The sequence below is a fragment of the Pseudorca crassidens genome, chromosome 12 (assembly GCF_039906515.1).
Source record: "Pseudorca crassidens isolate mPseCra1 chromosome 12, mPseCra1.hap1, whole genome shotgun sequence".
In the NCBI taxonomy this organism is placed as follows: domain Eukaryota; kingdom Metazoa; phylum Chordata; class Mammalia; order Artiodactyla; family Delphinidae; genus Pseudorca; species Pseudorca crassidens.
In genome coordinates, this window is record NC_090307.1 from 63,837,974 (window position 1) to 63,857,225 (window position 19,252).

The 19,252-nt window shown below is 42.7% G+C and overlaps 1 protein-coding gene and 1 pseudogene across 1 annotated transcript in view; both read left to right on the top strand.

Annotated features, from left to right (window-relative positions):
- The first annotated feature begins 167 nt into the window (after window positions 1–167).
- Window positions 168–19,252, top strand: part of PRELID3A (PRELI domain containing 3A) — a 111,775-nt gene continuing 92,690 nt past the window's right edge. Inside the window, exon 1 of the mRNA XM_067699773.1 lies at window positions 168–304. The gene's annotated coding sequence lies outside the window, so the exon portion shown is untranslated. The remainder of the gene's footprint in view (window positions 305–19,252) is intronic.
- LOC137203497 (S-adenosylmethionine decarboxylase proenzyme-like) lies at window positions 14,333–17,300 on the top strand (annotated as a pseudogene).

A 19,252-nucleotide genomic window follows, 5' to 3' on the forward strand; every position in this document is an offset into this window, starting at 1 on the left:
CGGCGGCGTGCCCTCGGGCAGGGCCGCGGCCCCGCCTCCGTAGCGTTCAGGGTCAGGGCGGAGGTGGGGCCTGAGGGGAGGAGCTCAGATGGCGAGGCGGGGCCTGAGGGAGGAGCTCAGAGGGTGGGGCGGGGCTTGAGGGGAAGAGCTCAGAGGGAGGAGGGCGGGGCTCGGGCCGGGGTGCTAGTCTTGGCGCTGCACGGGCTAGAGCGCGGGGCGGACCCGCTGCGGACGCTGGGGCTCCGCCGGGTGGCCCTCTCCCTCAGGGCGGAGGCCGTCTTCGACCCTTCGGACACCTGTCTCGGTAGGTCCCTCGTCACATACTTGCTTGAGAGCCTATTCAGTGGGGCCTTGTCCGTGGCAGGCACCGTCCTAGGCCCTGGAGGAGCCAGGGCGGCCGTCAGGAACCGGACCCACAGCAGGTGAAAATGCGCGGCCATCAGTCTCTCAGCAGTGGGAGGGACTTGTGCTCCCAGCCGAGGTGGAGTAGCGGGAAACGAGGGAAAATGTGTGAGATACTGTGGCCGGTTAAGTCGTGTGGGCTCTGCCTGGGGGGAGGAGGGAGGGTTCTTTTCCGGTTCGGGTTCGAGTAGGCGAACGTGACAGTAGCTGAGATCCACACAGCACAGGCTTTATTCAGTGGCCAAAGAACGGAGAAGGGGGAACTGAGTTCACGGGTCAACTTCTGCCCGCCTGGCTGTGTCACCGGAGGGTAGGTTCTTGTTTCCTCACAGAATTCAGAGCCCCACACGGAGGCGAAGCGAGGGTTTACTGAGCGACCGCACGCTGTCGGGAGGGAGAGCGGGCTGCTGAGTGAGCAGCTGCCCTGAGTTTCCTACCGCGAGTTGGTTATATGGGGCGCGGAAACAGCTGGGAAGAATATTCATTACAGGGCGAGACTCAGGGGAGACTTCTCTCGATCTTATTTCCCTTCTCCGCCTCCCCAAGGACGGGGGAGTTTTGGTCCTCTTTGGTCTTTTCAGGTCTGTCGTGGCCTCAGGTGCAGGATGGGTACTGCCCCGGTCACAGTGTTAATTATGTTGTAATGAGGGAATAGTGAGCAGAAGGTTACTTTCCGACTACGCTGGAGGTTCCTGCCTTTCTTGTTTGCCTCTAGGACCCCTGTGGTCACAAGATGTATGGTTTCCTGTCAGACTCCCATGCCTCCCTTCTCTGTTCTTATCTGGCCAACTGCCTGCTCTAACACTGGCCCACTCAAGGAGTTTGGACCCTTAAAACCTTTTAAGGGTCAAAGGGTCGATGGTTCGTCTTCTGAAGCTGCTTCAAGCCGAGCAGGGGCATTGTCCCTACCTGTGGGGTCCAGACCACCTTGCCATCTGTCAGAGATAGGGGTATCGGGGTCATTGGCAGAAGCAGGGATGGAGAGTGGGGAGTGGGAGGCTGCAACCCTTTCCAGGTGATGTTTATAGTCCCCATCTTCATGTGGGCTGGGTTGAAATCCCTGGCGTACCATCATCTGCAGGTGAAACTGTTGTAATCTGGAGGAAAGAAACTTAACGCGCAGGTTAAAAAGGCAGGGTCCAAAAATCAGTAAAAATACTATTGCGATCAGAGGTCCAAGTAGGGGTAGGAACCAGGGGTATGTAATACCCCTCTGACTACAGTCCCAGTGGATTTGGCGCTGGGGTTACCCTTTCCAAAAATGTATAGCCATTGAGCCTGTTTATATACCTTTTGGATATCTTCTTCCATCTGGCCAGTGGCGTCGATGTAGGTGCAACACGTTTTATTGATTATTGTGCATACCCCTCCCTTCTAAGTTAGGAGATAACCCAAGGCCAGTCTTTTACCATCATCACATTTGCTAGGGAGTTAAGGGAGGTTGAGAGTCTGAAGGGTGCATTCCCCGTGCTCCTGGCCAGAGTAGGTAGAGTAACTGACAGGTTACAAAGCGAAGCGTTGCCATATGGTATGCAAAGCCTCCCTGTGGGTCCACCAAGCCAATAGCAGCTCCAATTCCTGCCAGGAGGAGGCCAGTCGCACGCTGGAGCCAGGGATGGGGAATGGAGATATTATATATGGATATTACCCCAGGGGCTAAAAAGGCGAGTGTGTAGGATCCCATGGTTAATCTTTTATGTATGCATTGGTAGCCCATGGCTCAGAGGGGACTCACATAGATAGGACCCTGCAGCCTTCCTTTTGGGTGGCCACAAATTATGAGGTGTCCCCTTGGAGCACATAGCCATGTCTGGGATCTGTTTTCCTGAAGAAGCTGGCTCTGCCAGGTGAGGTTGGGATTCGTTGAGCAGGTGCAGCTGGGGCTAAGTGGCCCTCCTCGGATCCCCACCTCAGGCAAGTGGGTCTTATATGGGGGAAGAGGTTCCTCTTCATGTGAGGCAGTCACGTTATATTTTGTGAACGGAGGAGGTAGAGTGCCCCCTTTCCAGTTTCCAAAATGGGGGTAGGTCGTGGACTCCCGGGATCCCAGAGATGCCAGACATATCCAATGGGTGGAATTCTGTGTCTCATCTAGCTCTGTTGAGGTCACTTCAGGTGTCCCCCTTTCGCATTTGTATCTTTGAATAGACCTTCAACATATGGGTTGTGTCCTACACCTAAAGATGGCTTTCAGATCATGCAGTGTTGAAAGTTTGAAGATATGATCCCTGTGGGTTTTAGGAAAAGGCTGAGCTCTTTCAGTCAAGTTAATGCAAATGACTGAGGACAGGTTAAAGCATGTCCAATTGACCGTGGAGAGAAGCTCTTCTGTGGGTGGGTCCCAAGACCAACTGGACTGGTTAAGAGTATAGAGGGAGGTGTTGACCGAGGCTGGGTAGAAGATGGGCCACCCCGGGAACTCATGGGGGTTGGCGTGGCAGACCCAGCGGTTAGTAAGATTTTCATTTTTTCCTATGGTGGAGGAAATTTGTACTATGGAGTTGCTGCTCCATCCGCCTTGTGCAGATATCCACAGGAGGGAGAGAAATTTTAGGGTTAATAATGGCTTCATGGTGGCGGTGGCGAGCTAAAAGTGAACAGTCTTCTTTAAACCCAGCATGGACAGAGGAGTTCTTCCCTGGCAGGGGTGGTTAAGTGAACTGGTAAAATGTAAGTAAGAGAATAATAGCAAAAATGGTGAGTACGAGTCCAATCCACCAAATCATTTTACTTATCTGCCAACGATGTCTGTCCTTTGAGTATATATTCAACTTCTTGGTTTTTAAATAGGAGCCTAAGGCCTTTGGTGGGCTCACAGGTCCAGTTGGAGGTGTCTTCCTGTTCATAGCCAGGGTCCTGTTGGGACTTAAGAGGAACTGGCTTGATTTGGGACAGGTGAACCCAACTGTTGATCCCTTGTAATTTAACTGCAATTGGGGTACTGAGAAGGACCTAGTAAGGGCCCCTCCACTTGGGCAGTAATTGATCAGAGGGGGACCCTTCTCTCCATGTTTTTAGGAGGACAAAATCTCCCAGCTGAACATGAATGGGGTCAGTTTCCTGGTTGGGGGCCTGATTTCCATATTCTGAAATTACCTTTTGGACCAGTCCCAGATTAATTAGGTACTTAATAAGCTCACTGGTTTCAGTATCCACCAAAATGTCAGAGGATAAAAAGGGCCTGCCATAAGTCATTTCAGACAGGCTGATCCCTAGCCCTGTTTTAGGTGCCCCCCTGATTCTCAAGAGGGCTATAGGTAAAAACTTTGTCCAAGGTTCTAATGTCTCTTGACAAAGTTTAGCCAGGATTCTTTTTAAAGTTTGATTTGCCCTTTCCACCTTCCCTGATGGTTGAGGCCTCCAGGCAGCATGGAGGTGGTAGCAAATGCCTAGGGCAGTAGAGATTTGTTGGGTAACCCTAGCCACAAAAGAGGGACCGTTATCACTTTGTAAAGACCGTGGAAGTCCAAACAGAGGAATTATTTCCTTTAGTAATGCCTTTATTACCCCCTGAGCTCTCTTGGTCTTAGTTGAAGGCTTCCACCCATCTGGTAAAAGTGTCAATAAAGACCAGAAGGTATTTATATCCCTGGGAGGATGGCATCTGGGTAAAGTCTATTTGCCAGTTCTCCTCTTCTTTGGATGGGCTGGAGGAGAGGTGGAGGCCTTAGTTTTCCCCCTGGGTTATTATAGTAACATATATTACAGACCTCTGTGACCTCTAGGCTAGTCTGAGAAAGGCCCATGCCAGAGAAGACTTTTTCCACCAGGCTAGTCAAAGCATCCCACCCCAGATGAGAGAAGTCATAGAATGATTTTTAAATATTCCATTGTAATGCTGTGGACAGCATTATTGTTTGTTCCTTAATCCACAGCCATTGGGACCCTCTTGGTATCCCCTAGTTCAGACCCACTCTATTTCCTTGATTGTGTACAGGGGTGACAACAAAGTGGGCTGGGGGTTGATTATGAGGGAGTAAGGTGGCCTGAGCTGAAGGTGTTTTTTGGTTTTTGCTTTTTGAATTTTATTGAAGTGTAGTTGATTTACAATGTTGTATTTCTGCTGTACAGCAAAGTGACTCAGTTATACACATATATACATTCTTTTTCATATTCTTTTCCATTATGGTTTATCATAGGATATTGAATATAGTTCCCTGTGCTATACAGTAGGACCTTGTTGTTTATCCATTGTGTATATAATAGTTTGCGTCTGCTAATCCCAGACTCCCAACCCTTCCCTCCCACACTCCCCCCCAACTTGGCAGCCACAGGTCTCTTCTCTATATCTGTGTGTATGTTTCTCTTTCATAGATATGTTAATTCTTGTCATATTTGAGATTCCACATATAAGTGATATCATACGGTATTTGTCTTTTTCTTTCTGACTTACTTCGCTTAGTAGAATAATATCTAGGTCCATCCATGTTGCTGCAAATGGTATTATTTCATTCTTTTTTTATGGCTGAGTAGTATTGCATTGTGTGTGTGTATACGTGTGTGTGTGTGTGTGTGTGTGTATCACATCGACTTTATTATCCATTCATCTGTTGATGGACATTTAGGTTGTTCCCGTGTCTTGGCTGTTGTGAATAGTGCTGCTATAAACATAGGGGTGCATGTATCTTTTTGAATTATAGTTTAGTCCAGATATATGCCCAGGAGTGGGATTGCTGGATCATATGGCTACTCTATTTTTAGTTTTCTGAGGAGCCTCCCTACTGTTTTCCATAGTGACTGCACCAATTTACATTCCCACCAACAGCGTAAGAGGGTTCCCTTTTCCCCACACCCTCTCCAGCATTTATTATTTGTACACTTTTTGATGATGGCCATTCTGACTGGTGTGAGGTGGTACCTCATTGTAGTTTTGATTTGCATTTCTCTAATAATTAGTAATGATGAGCATCTTTTCATGTGCCTATTGGCCTTCTGTATGTCTTCTTTGGAGAAATGTCTATTTAGATCTTCTGCCCATTTTTTGTTTGGGTTGTTTGTTTCTGTGTTATTGAATTGTATGAGCTGTTTGTATATTTTGGAAATTAAGCCCTGGTTAATCACATCATTTGCAAACATTTTCTGCCAGTCTGTAGGTTATCTTTTCATTTTGTTTATGTTTTCCTTTGCTGCGCAAAAGCTTTTAAGTTTGATTCCGTCCCATTTGTTTATTTCTGCTTTTATTTGTATTGCTTTGGGAGACCTAAGAAAACATCTGTATGATTTATGTCAGAATGTTTTGCCTATGTTCTCTTCTAGGAGTTTTATGTTGTCATGTCTTATGTTTAAGTCTTTAATCCATTTTGAGTTTATTTTTGTGCCTGGTGTATTCTAACTTCATTGATTTGCATGTGACTGTCCAACTTTCCCAACACCACTTGCTGAAGAGACTGTCTTTTTCCCATTGGATATTCTTGCCTCCTTTGTCAAAGATTAATTGACCATAGGTGTGTGGGTTTATTTCTGGGCTCTCTATTCTGTTCCATTGATCCATATGTCTGTTTTTGTGCCAGTATCACTCTGTTTTGATTACTGTAGCCTAGTAGTATTGTCTGAAGTTTGGGAGGGTTATGCCTCCTGCTTTGATCTTTTTCCTCAGGATTGCTTTGGCAGTTTGGGTCTTTTATGATTCCATATAAATTTTAGGATTATTTGTTCTAGTTCTGTGAAAAATGTCAGGGGTTATTTGATAGGGATCACATTAAATCTGTAGATTGCTTTGGGTAGTATGGCCATTTTAACAATATCAGTTCTTCTAAGAGCATGGGATTCTTTCCATTTCTTTGAATCATTTTCAGTTTCCATTACCAATTTTTTTTTTGGTAGAATTTTTTTTATTGTAGTTGATTTACAATGTCTTAATTACTGTACAGCAAAGTGATTCTCAGTGTATATACATATATATATATGTATACACACACATACATATACATTCTTCTATTTTATATTCTTTTCCATTATGGTTTATCATAGATATTGAGTATAGTTCTCTGTGCTATTCAGTAGGACCTTGTTGTTTATCCATTCTATATATAAAAGCTTACATCTGGGCTTCCCTGGTGGCGCAGTGGTTGAGAGTCCACCTGCTGATGCAGGGGACACGGGTTCGTGCCCCGGTCCGGGAAGATCCCACATGCCGTGGAGCGGCTGGGCCTGTGAGCCATGGCCGCTGAGCCTGCGCGTCCGGAGCCTGTGCTCCGCAACAGGAGAGGCCACGATAGTGAGAGGCCCACGTACTGCATAAAAAAAAAAAAAAAAAAAAGCTTACATCTGCTAACCCCAACCTCCCACTCCTTCTCTCCCCCAACCCCATCCCCCTTGGCAACCACCAGTCTGTTCTCTATGTCCGTGATTCTGTTTCATAGAAAGGTTTGTGTCATATTTTAGATTCCACATATAAGTGATATCATATGGTATTTGTATTTCTCTTTCTGACTGACTTCACTTAGTATGATAATCTCTAGTTGCATCTATATTGCTGCAAATGGCATTATTTCGTTCATTTTTATGGCTGAGTACTATTCCATTGTATGTAAGTGCCACATCTTTATCCATTCATCTGTCGATGGACATTTAGGTTGTTTCCATGTCTTGGCTATCATGAATAGTGAGTGCTGCTATAAACATAGGGGTGCACGTATCTTTTTTTTGAATAAATTTATTTTTGGCTGCATAAGGTCTTCATTACTGTGCGCGGGCTTTCTCTAGTTGCGGCGAGTGAAGGCCACTCTTCATTGCAGTGTGCAGGCTTCTCATTGCAGTGGCTTCTTTTGTTGCGGAGCACAGGCTCTAGGCACGTGGGCTTCAGTAGCTGTGGCTCGTGGGCGCTAGACGCAGGCTCAGTAGTTTTGACACATGGGCTTAGTTGCTCCGCAGCATGTGGGGTATTCCCGGACCAGGGCTCAAACCCGAGTCCCCTGCATTAGCAGGAGGATTCTTAACCACTGCGCCATCAGGGAAGTCCCGCATGTATCTTTTTGAATTATAGTTTTGTCTGAATATATGCCCAGGAGTGGAATTCCTGGATCATATGGTAATTCTATTTTTAGTTTTCTGAGGAACCTCCGTACTATTTTCCACAGTGGCTGCACCAACTTACATTCCAACTAACAGTGTAAGAGGGTTCCCTTTTCTCCACACCCTCTCCAGCATTTTTCAAAAATTTATTTATTTATTTATTTATTTACTTTGGCTGTGCCGGGTCTCACCTGAATCATGTGGAATCTTCGCCACGGCACGCGGGTTCCTTAATTGTGGCATGCTTGGTTGCGGCATGCAAACGCTTAGTTGAAGAATCATCTTCAATTTCCTTTATTAATGTTTTTTAGTTCTCAGCATATGTCTTTCAACTCCTTGGTCAGGTTTATTCCTAAATATTTTATTTTTGGGGGTGTGATTTTAAGAGGTACCATTTTATTATATTCCCTTTCTGATATTTCATTGTTGGTGTAAAGAAATGCATTCGGTTTCTGTATGTTAATCTTGTATCCTGCTACCTTGTTCTATTCGTTTATCAGTTCTAGTAGTTTTTGTGTGGACTCTTTAGGGTTTTCTCTGTATATTATCATGTCATCTGCATATAATGACAATTTTACCTCTTCCCTACCATTTGAATACCTTTTATTTCTTTTTCTTTTCTGATTGCTGTGGCTAAAACTTCCAGTACTGTGTTGAATAGAAGAGGTAAGAGTGGGCATCCTTGTCTTGTTCCAGATTTTAGCAGGAAGGCTTTCAGCTTTTCACTGTTGAGTATTATATTGGCCATTGGTTCATCATAAATAGCTTTTATTATGTTGAGATATGTTCTCTCTATACCTACTTTCAAAAGGGTTTTTATTATGAATGGATGTGGAATTTTATTGAATGCTTTTCCTGCATCTATTGAGATGATTGTTGTTTTTGTCTTTTGTTGATGTGGTGTATCACATTGATTGATTTGCATGTGTTGAGCCATCCTTGTGACCAGCTTGGTCATGGTGTATGATCTTTATGTGTTGTTGGACTCAGTTTGCTAATATTTTTTTTTTGAGAATTTTTACATCTGTATTCATCAAAGATATTGACCTGTGATTTTCCTTTTTGGTGGTATCTTTTAGTATCTTTTGTGTGGTTTTGGTATCAGGGTGATGGTGGCTTCATAGAATGTCTTTGGGAGTGTTCCTTTCTGTTCAGTTTTTGGAAGAGTTTGAGAAGGATCTGTATAAGTTGTTCTTTGTATGTTTGGTAGAATTCACCTGTGAAACCATCTGGTCCTCGACTTTTGTTCATAGGGAATTTTTTATTTGTTTAAAAAATTTATTATTATTATTATTATTATTCTTCAGTATGCGGGCCTCTCACCGTTGTGGCCTCTCCTGTTGCGGAGCACAGGCTCTGGACGCGCAGGCTCAGCGGCCATGGCTCACGGGCCCGGCCACTCCGCGGCATGTGGGATCCTCCCAGACCGGGGCACGAACATGTGTCCCCTGCATCGGCAGGCGGACACTCAACCACTGTGCCACCAGGGAAACCCTAAAATGTATTATTTTTTAAATTTTATTTATTTTGTTTTTGGCTGCATTGGGTCTTCATTGCTGCATGCGGGCTTTCTCAAGTTGCGGCAAGCGGGGACTACTCTTCATTGTGGTGAGCGGGCTTCTCATTGTGGTGGCTTCTCTTTGTTGTGGAACACAATCTCTAGGCATGTGGGCTTCAGTAATTGTGGCACACGGGCTTCAGTAGTTGTGGCTCGCGGGCTCAGTAGTTGTGGCTCATGACAGCTTCTTTTATGATTCGAAGATCTTGGATCATTGTACATTCCCCATTTGGTTTGAGAACATGTAGGATTGGAGTATTACAAGGAGATTGACATGGCAACAAAAGCCCCTATTTGATGAATTTTGAGATCAGGGATTGGAGGCCTCATCAAGCCTCTGGTTTTGTGGGATATTGATGCTTGGAAGGGAAGTTATTAGCCTCCTTTAAGGTGATTTTCACAGGAGTGGCAATCTTTGCCTGTCATTAGATTTCCTGGTCCCAGACCTGTGGCTGTATGAGTTCTTTAATTACTGGGGAAATATTTTGAGCTGGACTGTCCATGTCTTGTATAATGCATAGTCTAGCCAAAAATAGGTCTTGGTTTTGGTTTTCAGGGACAGTAAGAGTCACTTACTCAGGGAGAGAAAGATTTAGAAGAATGAAATCTCTTCCTAATAATGGGCTAGGGCATTCAGGCATGACCAGAAACTTGTGAGTTATAAGAGTCTTTCCCCAGCTGCAAGTTAGAGGGGTGGTGAAATGTTTTCATTTTGGCCTTCCTTCTCCCCCAACAATAGAGCAGGTTTTGGGGGCAAGGAGCCTAGCGTGAGAAGTCAGGACAGAGTAAGTGGCTCCTATGTCTAGTAGAAACTGGACAACCTGCCATGTCAGTGGTCACCTGTGGTTCCTCCCATGTGATAATGACTTTCTTCTTGGGAGGTCCCAGGTCCCATCAATCAACCACTGCCATGACTGGCAAGGGGCAATTTCCCCACTCCCTTTGGAGCTGAGGGCATTCCCTTCTCCAGTGGCCCATCTTCTTACAGAGTGGGCATGGTGTCTTGGGTGGAGGCTGGAACCTGTTTTCTGGGCATTCCTTCCTCCAGTGTTTGGGGCTCCCATAGTTAAAACAGGCTCCTTTACCTGGCGGGGGGCTTCTGGGAGTGCCTTTGGGGTGACCAGGAGGTGAGTTAGGTCCTGCCATGATGGCTGCCAGAAGCTTGGCTTGCTAATGGTCCCTTAAGTCATGCTGTTCCTTTCTTTCCTCCTCAGCCTGGTCTCTGCTGTTAAAGACACTGAAGGCCATATCAGTAAGGTTGCAAGGGGTTTGGGGGCCCCATGGCAAGCTTTTGACAGATGTTGGGGGCTGACAAGCTAATGAAATGGATTGCAAGTACAATGTGTCCCTCAAAAAGTGTTTGGGTCAACAGTCATATACTTTTAGAGGGCATCTACCAGCCTGGCCTGAAATAGGGCTGGATTTTTGTCCTGACCTTGAGTGATCTCTTTAACCTTACCATAAATGACAGGTTTAATTATGTATAGTTTCATCCCTTCAATGAGGCAAAGGATCATGTGGTCTCTTTTAGGGATACCAGTTTAGCCTGGCTGATACTCCCAATTGGGATCAATCAGTGGTACCGCCATCATGCCCACAGGATAATGATTGGGTGGGGCAGTGTGTAATCCATCAGCATATGCTTGAGCCTCTGCCCAAATGTAGGTCTTTTCCTCAGGGGTGCAACAGTGGGAAATGGCAACATTCAGGTCCTTCTAAGTGAAGTCGAAGGAGAAATTTAGTCCCTGGAGTTCTTCAGTGAATCAGCTAGGGTCCTCCAAGAATGGGTGTAAGCAGGTGCAGCACTGGTTAAGGCTGGACAAAGAAAAGAGCGCAGGCTCAGTAGTTGTGGCGCACGGGCTTAGTTGCTCTGCGGCACGTGGGATCTTCCGGGACCAGGGCTCGAACCCGTGTACCTTGCAGCCAGATTCTTGACCACTGCACCACCAGGGAAGTCCCTGTATCATATTTTATATTCTACATATAAGTGATATCATATTATTTATATATATATGTGTGTGTGTGTGTGTGTGTGTGTGTGTATATCCCATCTTCTTTATCCATTCATCTGTCAATGGACATTTAGGTTTGTGTGTGTGTGATATGATACTATGTTTTTACTTTTATTTATTTTATTTTTAAAATAAAATTTTAAAAGTATTTATTTAATTAAAAAAATATCTTTATTGGAGTATAACTGCTTTACAATGTTGTGTTAGTTGCTGTTGTACAACAAAGTGATTCAGCTATATGTATACATATATCCCCATGTCCCCTCCCTCTTGAGCCTCCCTCCCACCCTCCCTATCCCACCCCTCTAAGTGGTGACAAAGCACCGAGCTGATCTCCCTGTGCTATGCAGCAGCTTCCCACTAGCCATCCATTTTACATTTGGTAGTGTATATATGTCAGTGCTACTCTCTCACTTCGTCCCAGCTTCCGCTTCCCGCCCTGTGACCTCAAGTCTGTTCTCTACGTCTGCATTTTTATTCCTGCCCTTCCACTAGGTTCATCATTACTGTTTTTTCAGGTTCCATATATGTGTGTTAGCATGCGGTATTTTTCTCTTTCTGACTTACTTCATTCTGTATGACAGACTCTAGGTCCATCCACCTCATTATAAATAACTCAATTTCATTCCTTTTGTTGGCTGAGTAATATTCCATTGTATATATGTGCCACATCTTCTTTATCCATTCATCTGTTGATGGACATTTAGGTTGGTTCCATGGCCTGGCTATTGTATGTAGTGCTGCAATGTACATTGCAGTACATGTATCTTTTTGAATTATGGTTTTTTTAGGGTATATGCCCAGTAGTGGGATTGCTGGGTCATATGGTAGTTCTATTTTTAGTTTTTTAAGGAAACTCCATACTGTTCTCCATAGTGACTGTATAAGTTTACATTCCCACCAGCAGTGCAGGAGGGTTCCCTTTTCTCCACACCCTCTCCAGCATTTATTGTTTGTATATTTTTTGATGATGGCCATTCTGACTGATGTGAGGTGATACCTCATTGTGGATTTGTATTTCTCTATGTTTCCATGTCTTCACTATTGTAAATAGCGCTGCTATGAACATAGGGGTGCATGTATCTTTAATTTTAATTTAATTTTTTTTTTTGGCTGTGCCATGTGGCATGCAGGATCTTAGTTCCCCAACCAGGGATTGAACCTGTGCCCCTGCAATGGAAGTGCTGATTCTTAACCACTGGACCACCAGAGAAGTCCCTGCATGTATCTTTTAGAATTATAGTTTTGAATGAGTATTTGCCCAGGAGTGGAATTGCTGGATCATATGGCAACTCTATTTTTAGTTTTTTTGAGGAACCTCCCTACTGTTTTCCATAGTGGCTGCACCAATTTACGTTACCACCAGCAGTGTAAGAGAGTCCCCTTTTCTCCCCACCCTCTCCAGCATTTATTGTTTGTAGACCTTTTCTCTTTTTTTAAATAAATTTATTTTTATTTTTTGGCTGTGTCTTTGTTGCTGCGCGCAGGCTTTCTCTAGTTGTGGCGAGCAGGGGCTACTCTTTGTTGCGGTGTGCGGGCTTCTCATTGTGGTGGCTTCTCTTGTTGCGGAGCACGGGCTCTAGGCATGCGGGCTTCAGTAGTTGTGGCACACGGACTCACTAGTTGTGGCTCGCGGGCTCTAGAGTGCAGGCTCAGTAGTTGTGGTTCACGGGCTTAGTTGCTCTGTGGCATGTGGGATCTTCCCAGACCAGGGCTCGAACCTGTGTCCCCTGCACTGGCAGGTGGATTCTTAACCACTGAGCCACCAGGGAAGCCCTGTTTGTAGACTTTTTAATGATGGCCATTCTGACTGGTGTGAGATGGTACCTCATTATGGTTTTGATTTGCATTTCTCTAATGATTAGTGATGTTGAGCATCTTTTCATGTGCCTATTGGCCATCTGTATGTCTTCTTTGCAGAAATGTCTATTTACGTCTTCTGCCCTTTTATCGATTGAGTTGTTTGTTTTTTATTGTTGTTGAATTGTATGAGCTGTTTGTATGTTTTGGAAATCAATCCTTTGTCGGTTGCATCGTTTGCAAATATTTTCTCCCATTTTGTAGGTTGTCTTTTCATTTTGTTTATGTTTTCCTTTGCTGTGCAGAAGCTTGTAAGGTTGATTAGGTCCCATTTGTTTATTTTTGTTTTTATTTCTATTGTCTTGGGAGACTTACCTAAGAAAATATTGGTACAATTTATGTCAGAGAATGTTTTGCCTATGATCTTTTCTAGGAGTTTCATGGTGTTATATCTTATGTTTAAGTCTTTAAGCCGTTTTGAGTTTATTTTTGTGCATGGTGTGAGGGTGTGTTCTAACTTCATTGATTTATATGCAGCTGTCCAAATTTCCCAGCACCACTTGCTGAAGAGACTGTCTTTTTCCCCTTTTTATATTCTTGCCTCCTTTTTTGAATATTAATTGATTGTAGGTGTGTGGGTTTATTTCTGGGCTCTCTATTCTGTTCCATTGATCCATGTATCTGTTTTTGTGCCAGTACCACTCTGTTTCGATTACTGTAGCTTTGTAGTATTTTCTGAAGTCTGGGAGGGTTATGCCTCCCGCTTTGTTCTTTTTCTTCAGGATTGCTTTAGCAATTCTGGGTCTTTTATGGTTCCATATAAATTTTAGGATTATTTGTTCTAGTTCTGTGAAAAACGTCATGGGTGATTTGATAGGGATCACATTAAATCTGTAGATTGACCCCAACATTCATATTTGAAACCCCAACTTCCAATGTGACTGTATTTGGAGATAATGCAGTATCCCTTATGAATATACATGCAAAAATCCTCAACAAGGGCTTCCCTGGTGGCGCAGTGGTTGAGAGTCTGCCTGCCGGTGCAGGGGACGCGGGTTCGTGCCCCGGTCTGGGAAGATCCCACATGCCGCGGAGCAGCTGGGCCCGTGAGCCATGGCCGCTGAGCCTGCGCGTCTGGAGCCTGTGCTCCGCAACGGGAGAGGCCACAACAGTGAGAGGCCCGCGTACCGCAAAAAAAAAAAAAATCCTCAACAAAATACTAGCAAACCAAAGCCAACATCATATTTGAAGGATTATACACCATGACCAAGTGGGATTTACCTCAGAATGTCAGGTTGGTTCAACATAATAAAATCAATGTAATACATCACGTTAATAGAATGAATTTTTTAAAATCACATGATCGCTCCCACAGTATGGCCGGCGACATTAGCTAGCGCTCGCTCTACTCTCTCTAACGGGGAAACAGCGGACTACAAGAGACTGAGCTGTATCTGCCTCTGTTTCCTCTGTATCTGCCTCTGTTTCAACTTTTGCTCACACACACAAAAAAAAAAGCCGGGAAAATTTTATTAACGCTTTTTAAAAAAAGTTAATATAAAATTATAGCAAAAAAGGAACCTGAACTTTAGTAACACAGCTGGAATAATCCTCAGTGGCGGCGGCAGCAGCAGGAGAAGAGATTTAATTTAGTTGATTTTCTGTGGTTGTTGGTTGTTCGCTAGTCTCACGGTGATGGAAGCTGCACATTTTTTCGAAGGGACTGAGAAGCTGCTGGAGGTTTAGTTCTCCAGGCAGCAACCCAACGCAAACCAAGGATCTGGGGATCTTTGCACCATCCCAAGATCCGAGTGGGACATACTTTTGAAGGATGTGCTATGGTCAATCATAAGTGTGACAAAAACTGACAAGCAGGAAGCTTATGTACTCAGAGTAGCATGTTTGTCTCCAAGAGACGTTTCATTTTGAAGACATGTGGTACCACCCTCTTGCTGAAAGCACTGGTTCCCCTGTTGAAACTTGCTAGGGATTACAGTGGGTTTGACTCAATTCAAAGCTTCTTTTATTCTCGTAAGAATTTCATGAAGCCTTCTCACCAAGGGTACCCACACCGGAATTTCCAGGAAGAAATAGAGTTTCTTAATGCAATTTTCCCAAATGGAGCAACATATCGTATGGGACGCATGAATTCTGATTGTTGGTGCTTTTGTACTTTGGATTTCCCAGAGAGTCGGGTAATCAATCAGCCGGATCAAACCCTGGAAATTCTGTTGAGTGAGCTTGACCCAGCAGTTATGGACCAGTTCTACATGAAGGATGGTGTTACTGCAAAGGATGTCACTCGTGAGAGTGGAATTCGTGACCTGATACCAGGTTCTGTCATTGATGCCACACTGTTCAATCCTTGTGGGTATTCAATGAGTGGAATGAAATTGGATGGAACTTATTGGACTATTCACATCACTCAGAACCAGAATTTTCTTATGTTAGCTTTGAAACAAACTTAAGTCAGACCTCCTATGATGACCTGATCAGGAAAGTTGTGGAAGTCTTCAAGCCAGGAAAATTTGTGACTACCCTGTTTGTAAATCAGAGTTCTAAATGTCTCACAGTGCTTTCTCCGCCCCAGAGTATTGAAGGTTTTAAACGTCTTGATTGCCAGAGCGCTATGTTCAGTGATTACAATTTTGTTTTTACCAGTTTTGCTGAGAAGCAGCAACAACAGCAGAGTTGATTAAGAAAAATGAAGAAAAAACGCAAAAAGAGAACACACATAGAAGAAGGTGGTGGCTGCTTTTTAGATATTGATACCAAGGGCCATGCTTTCCATAACCACCACCTTGTAGTTGCAGAAAGCCCTAGATGTAATGATAGTGTAATCATTTTGAATTGTATGCATTATTATATCAAGGAGTTAGATATCTTGCATGAATGCTCTCTTCTGTGTTTAGGTATCCTATGCCACTCTTGCTGTGAAATTGAAGTGCATGTAGAAAAAACCTTTTACTATATGAAACTTTACAACACTTGTGAAAACAACTCAGTTTGGTTTATGCACAGTGTAGTATTTCTCCAGGTATCATCCAAAATTCCCCACAGACAAGGCTTTCGTCCTCATTAGGTGTTGGCCTCAGCCTAGCCATCTGGGACTGTTCTATTAAATTGCTACCAGGATTTTGCATCCAGTTACCTCCACTTTCTAGAACATATTCTCTACTAATGTTATTGAAACCAGTTTCTACTTCATACAGGTGTTCTTGCAGCACCAATCAAAGTTCTTCTTCCACGAGTCGAGTCCTCTACGAAAATGACTGCAGTTATCCATTTTGTGTATTACTATCTCACTGCTTCCTATACTTGTGTGACTTTAATTGATTCATTCCTCACCATGGTATCTCCCTCCCAACCACACCCCCTCCATAAAGCAATACACTGTTACACTGTGGGTTTACACTAACCTTATACCCCAGAAGGGGAATGGGGGGATGGACCCTGGGCTTAATTTTCTTTTAAGGTCAAGGGAGTTTGGCATTTTTCGTTACCATGAGGTCTTTTGAAATAAGCTGGTGTTGATTAGCAAAGAAGGTGTAGATTGATACTAGGGAATATTGGCAGAACTGTATGGAAACTGTATGCCATTCTGTGCCCCCCATTAAATGAGATTAGCTTCTCATGGGTCCCATGTCTTTATTAACTTGCTAAGTAGTAGTATAAAAAATTATAATTAAATTTGTTAGCAAGGAGATTTAAGATAAAGGTTGTGTTGGATTCAACAAGTCAAGTCAGCTCAGATGATTCACCTCAACTTTTACTTTCATAGCCATTTCCACTCATTTCTATTAATGATATGCCATAAACTTTGGTTCAAAGCAGAATCGATTTCTTTGCCATCTTGTGACTTAAAAAGTTATGTGACTTTGTGATGCATGTGATAGTGTTCTGATGGTTCCTCTTACTGGTATTTCTTTCTCCATGGAGTAACATCAAGTGATGAATGAGAACTGTTCAGGTTATTCAGACATACTACACAGTGAAGCAGAGCGCTATCCATAAAACATAACACACAAAATTCCAAAATGGTCAATGGGAAATGACTAGAAATACAGGCTTAAAAGAGTTGGCATCTTTTAGCTGTATTTGCTAATACGGACATTTATTTAAGCAGCTGAGAAAAGAGCAAAGTTGACTCAATTTTGTATTTCTTCTTGTCCTCAAACAATTTTTGATTCTTTCTGGATTGATGCAGTGATGTTTTTGTTCCTTCCATATTTATAAATGAAACACTTTTTTTTTAGTGTTTCTAAACATAAATTCTACTTGGTTTGAAATCAAGTGGTTGGAACAATTTTGACTTTTAAACACGTTGTTGATTCAGAGCTTCATTGAAGAAGCTTTCAATCAATGGATCAGTCCGGTTCTGTAATTAGCGCGCAGTACCTAATGTTTTGGTGCTATTATGAGGACCAGTGGTCAAAGTGGATTTTGTTCTTGAACAGTGTCCCAGTAGATTTGATGAACATTTATTTGCTTGAGGTCTGATTCCCGCCCCCCGCCCCGGCCCAATAGATTTAAGATTTCCATTTAATGTTGAGAAACTGCACAAATTTGTATGGAACAAAGCCTAGAAAAATGAAAACTATAGATTGGATAGTAATCTAAATTAATCCTAGTGTGTATGATAGAGGAGGGAAAATTTTGGTGCCATAATTTCCCTCTTCATGGTGTTGGACTTAAATCAGTTGAAATGTATTTCTGTACCACAGTTTAAGCTTCAATAAAGATTTGCTTAATTCGTTGTCTAGTGACGTTCAGAAAGTTTTCTGTTGATGTATTTTTTTAAATAGTATACATGACCAAATACTAGACATCTAAAGTTTTTATAATTAATTGAGTAAATCAATATTTAATGATCATTTTTTAAGATTTATGGGAGTTGTCATAAAGATAAGATCTCTAAGCTCCTGGGAGAACAGATTTAAACATTTTTTTGTTAGTGGCTTCATACCTGAAGCTCAAAGGAAATCATCCGGGCTATATACCAGGATATCAAAGAGTAGAGAGGGTGTAAGTAGTAAGAATAAGAATGCTAGAGTTTGGAGCTAGAAAAGTGAAAAGTTTGAAGGTGGAATAGTCTAACATTTATTATGAAATAGGCTCTTGATGGTGGGGTGGGGGCAGAGTTTAACTCATGGTTATTTCTGTTAACTAGAACAGAGTTATAAGCTTTTGATCATTGTGCCATGCAGGTACATATCTCATCATCTGAGTTAAAAAGGGTTGATCATAGAAAAGCAGGTTGTTACATATGTGTGCAACACCTATAGCACCAGATTCTTTTACATGAACAGGTAACTGAGTTTGGCAGACACTTGGTGTTAATCAGATTCAGGGACATAATCTGAAAAATATGGTAAATGTGATATCACACTATGAAAAATAAAAGGCTTTTATTGTCCTAGTCAGATAACTCACCATTTCCTGGCTACCCACCTTCAAACTTGACATTCTCATCTACACTTTTTGTCATAATGAAAGAAGTATTGGTCCTTTGGATTCTATCCACCCATTCCTACCTTCAGAGACTTTCTGAGTTCACTGCAAGCATGTCCACTGTTGATCACCATCAGTTTGTTTTACTTTTCTAGTTTCTTCCCACTTATGTTTGCTCCTTAGGGGCTACTTTATTAGTCCTTTACAAGATGACAAGTCACAATTCTTACCCCAAACTGAACCCTCTTCAGACTACTTCTTGCAATCTAGCATTTTCCTGAGTTGTTCAAACCAGAAACCTAGGATGAAATTGAGGCAGGGTCATAGAGATCTGTTATGTGACTAAGATTGGAAGAAAACCATTGGCAGTGTCAAGAGATGTCCAATATGCTGTTGGATATGTGAGCTAGGAGCCCATAAAAATACGTCGAGATTTGTAATTAAACATCTTAATTGGATGTATATTAAAAAAAAATTGTACCTTGAACCTTCACACCCTAGCTTCGATAGTCCTCAATTCTGCTTTGGTACATTCATCTATCCATATTCATATATACATACCTCTTATTAGGTAAGATTTATAAAATTGAAATACACAAATCTTAACTACAATTTTGAAAATGGATATTTTTAGCCCACAGCCATATCAGGACAAAGGAAGGTTCCCTTATACCCCTACCTAAGCAACAAAGCACTACCCCTACTTTAGTTGGTAGTTTAATTACTATCCATATTTTTTCACCATAGACTAGGGTTTCCCTCCCCACCCCAGCTCTGAAACTAAATTGAATCACTTAATGCTTTCATTAGTATAAAGTTTTGAGAGGTTGAACCATGTATTTATTTTTATTGCTGAGTAGTATTCCATTGTATGAATGTACCACAATTTGTTTAGCTATTCTCCTGTTAATGAACATTTTGTTTCCAATTTTTGGAAAATATGAATAAAGCTGCTATGAACATTTGCATATAAAAACAAAACAAAACAAAAAATCACATCATCTCAATTGATACA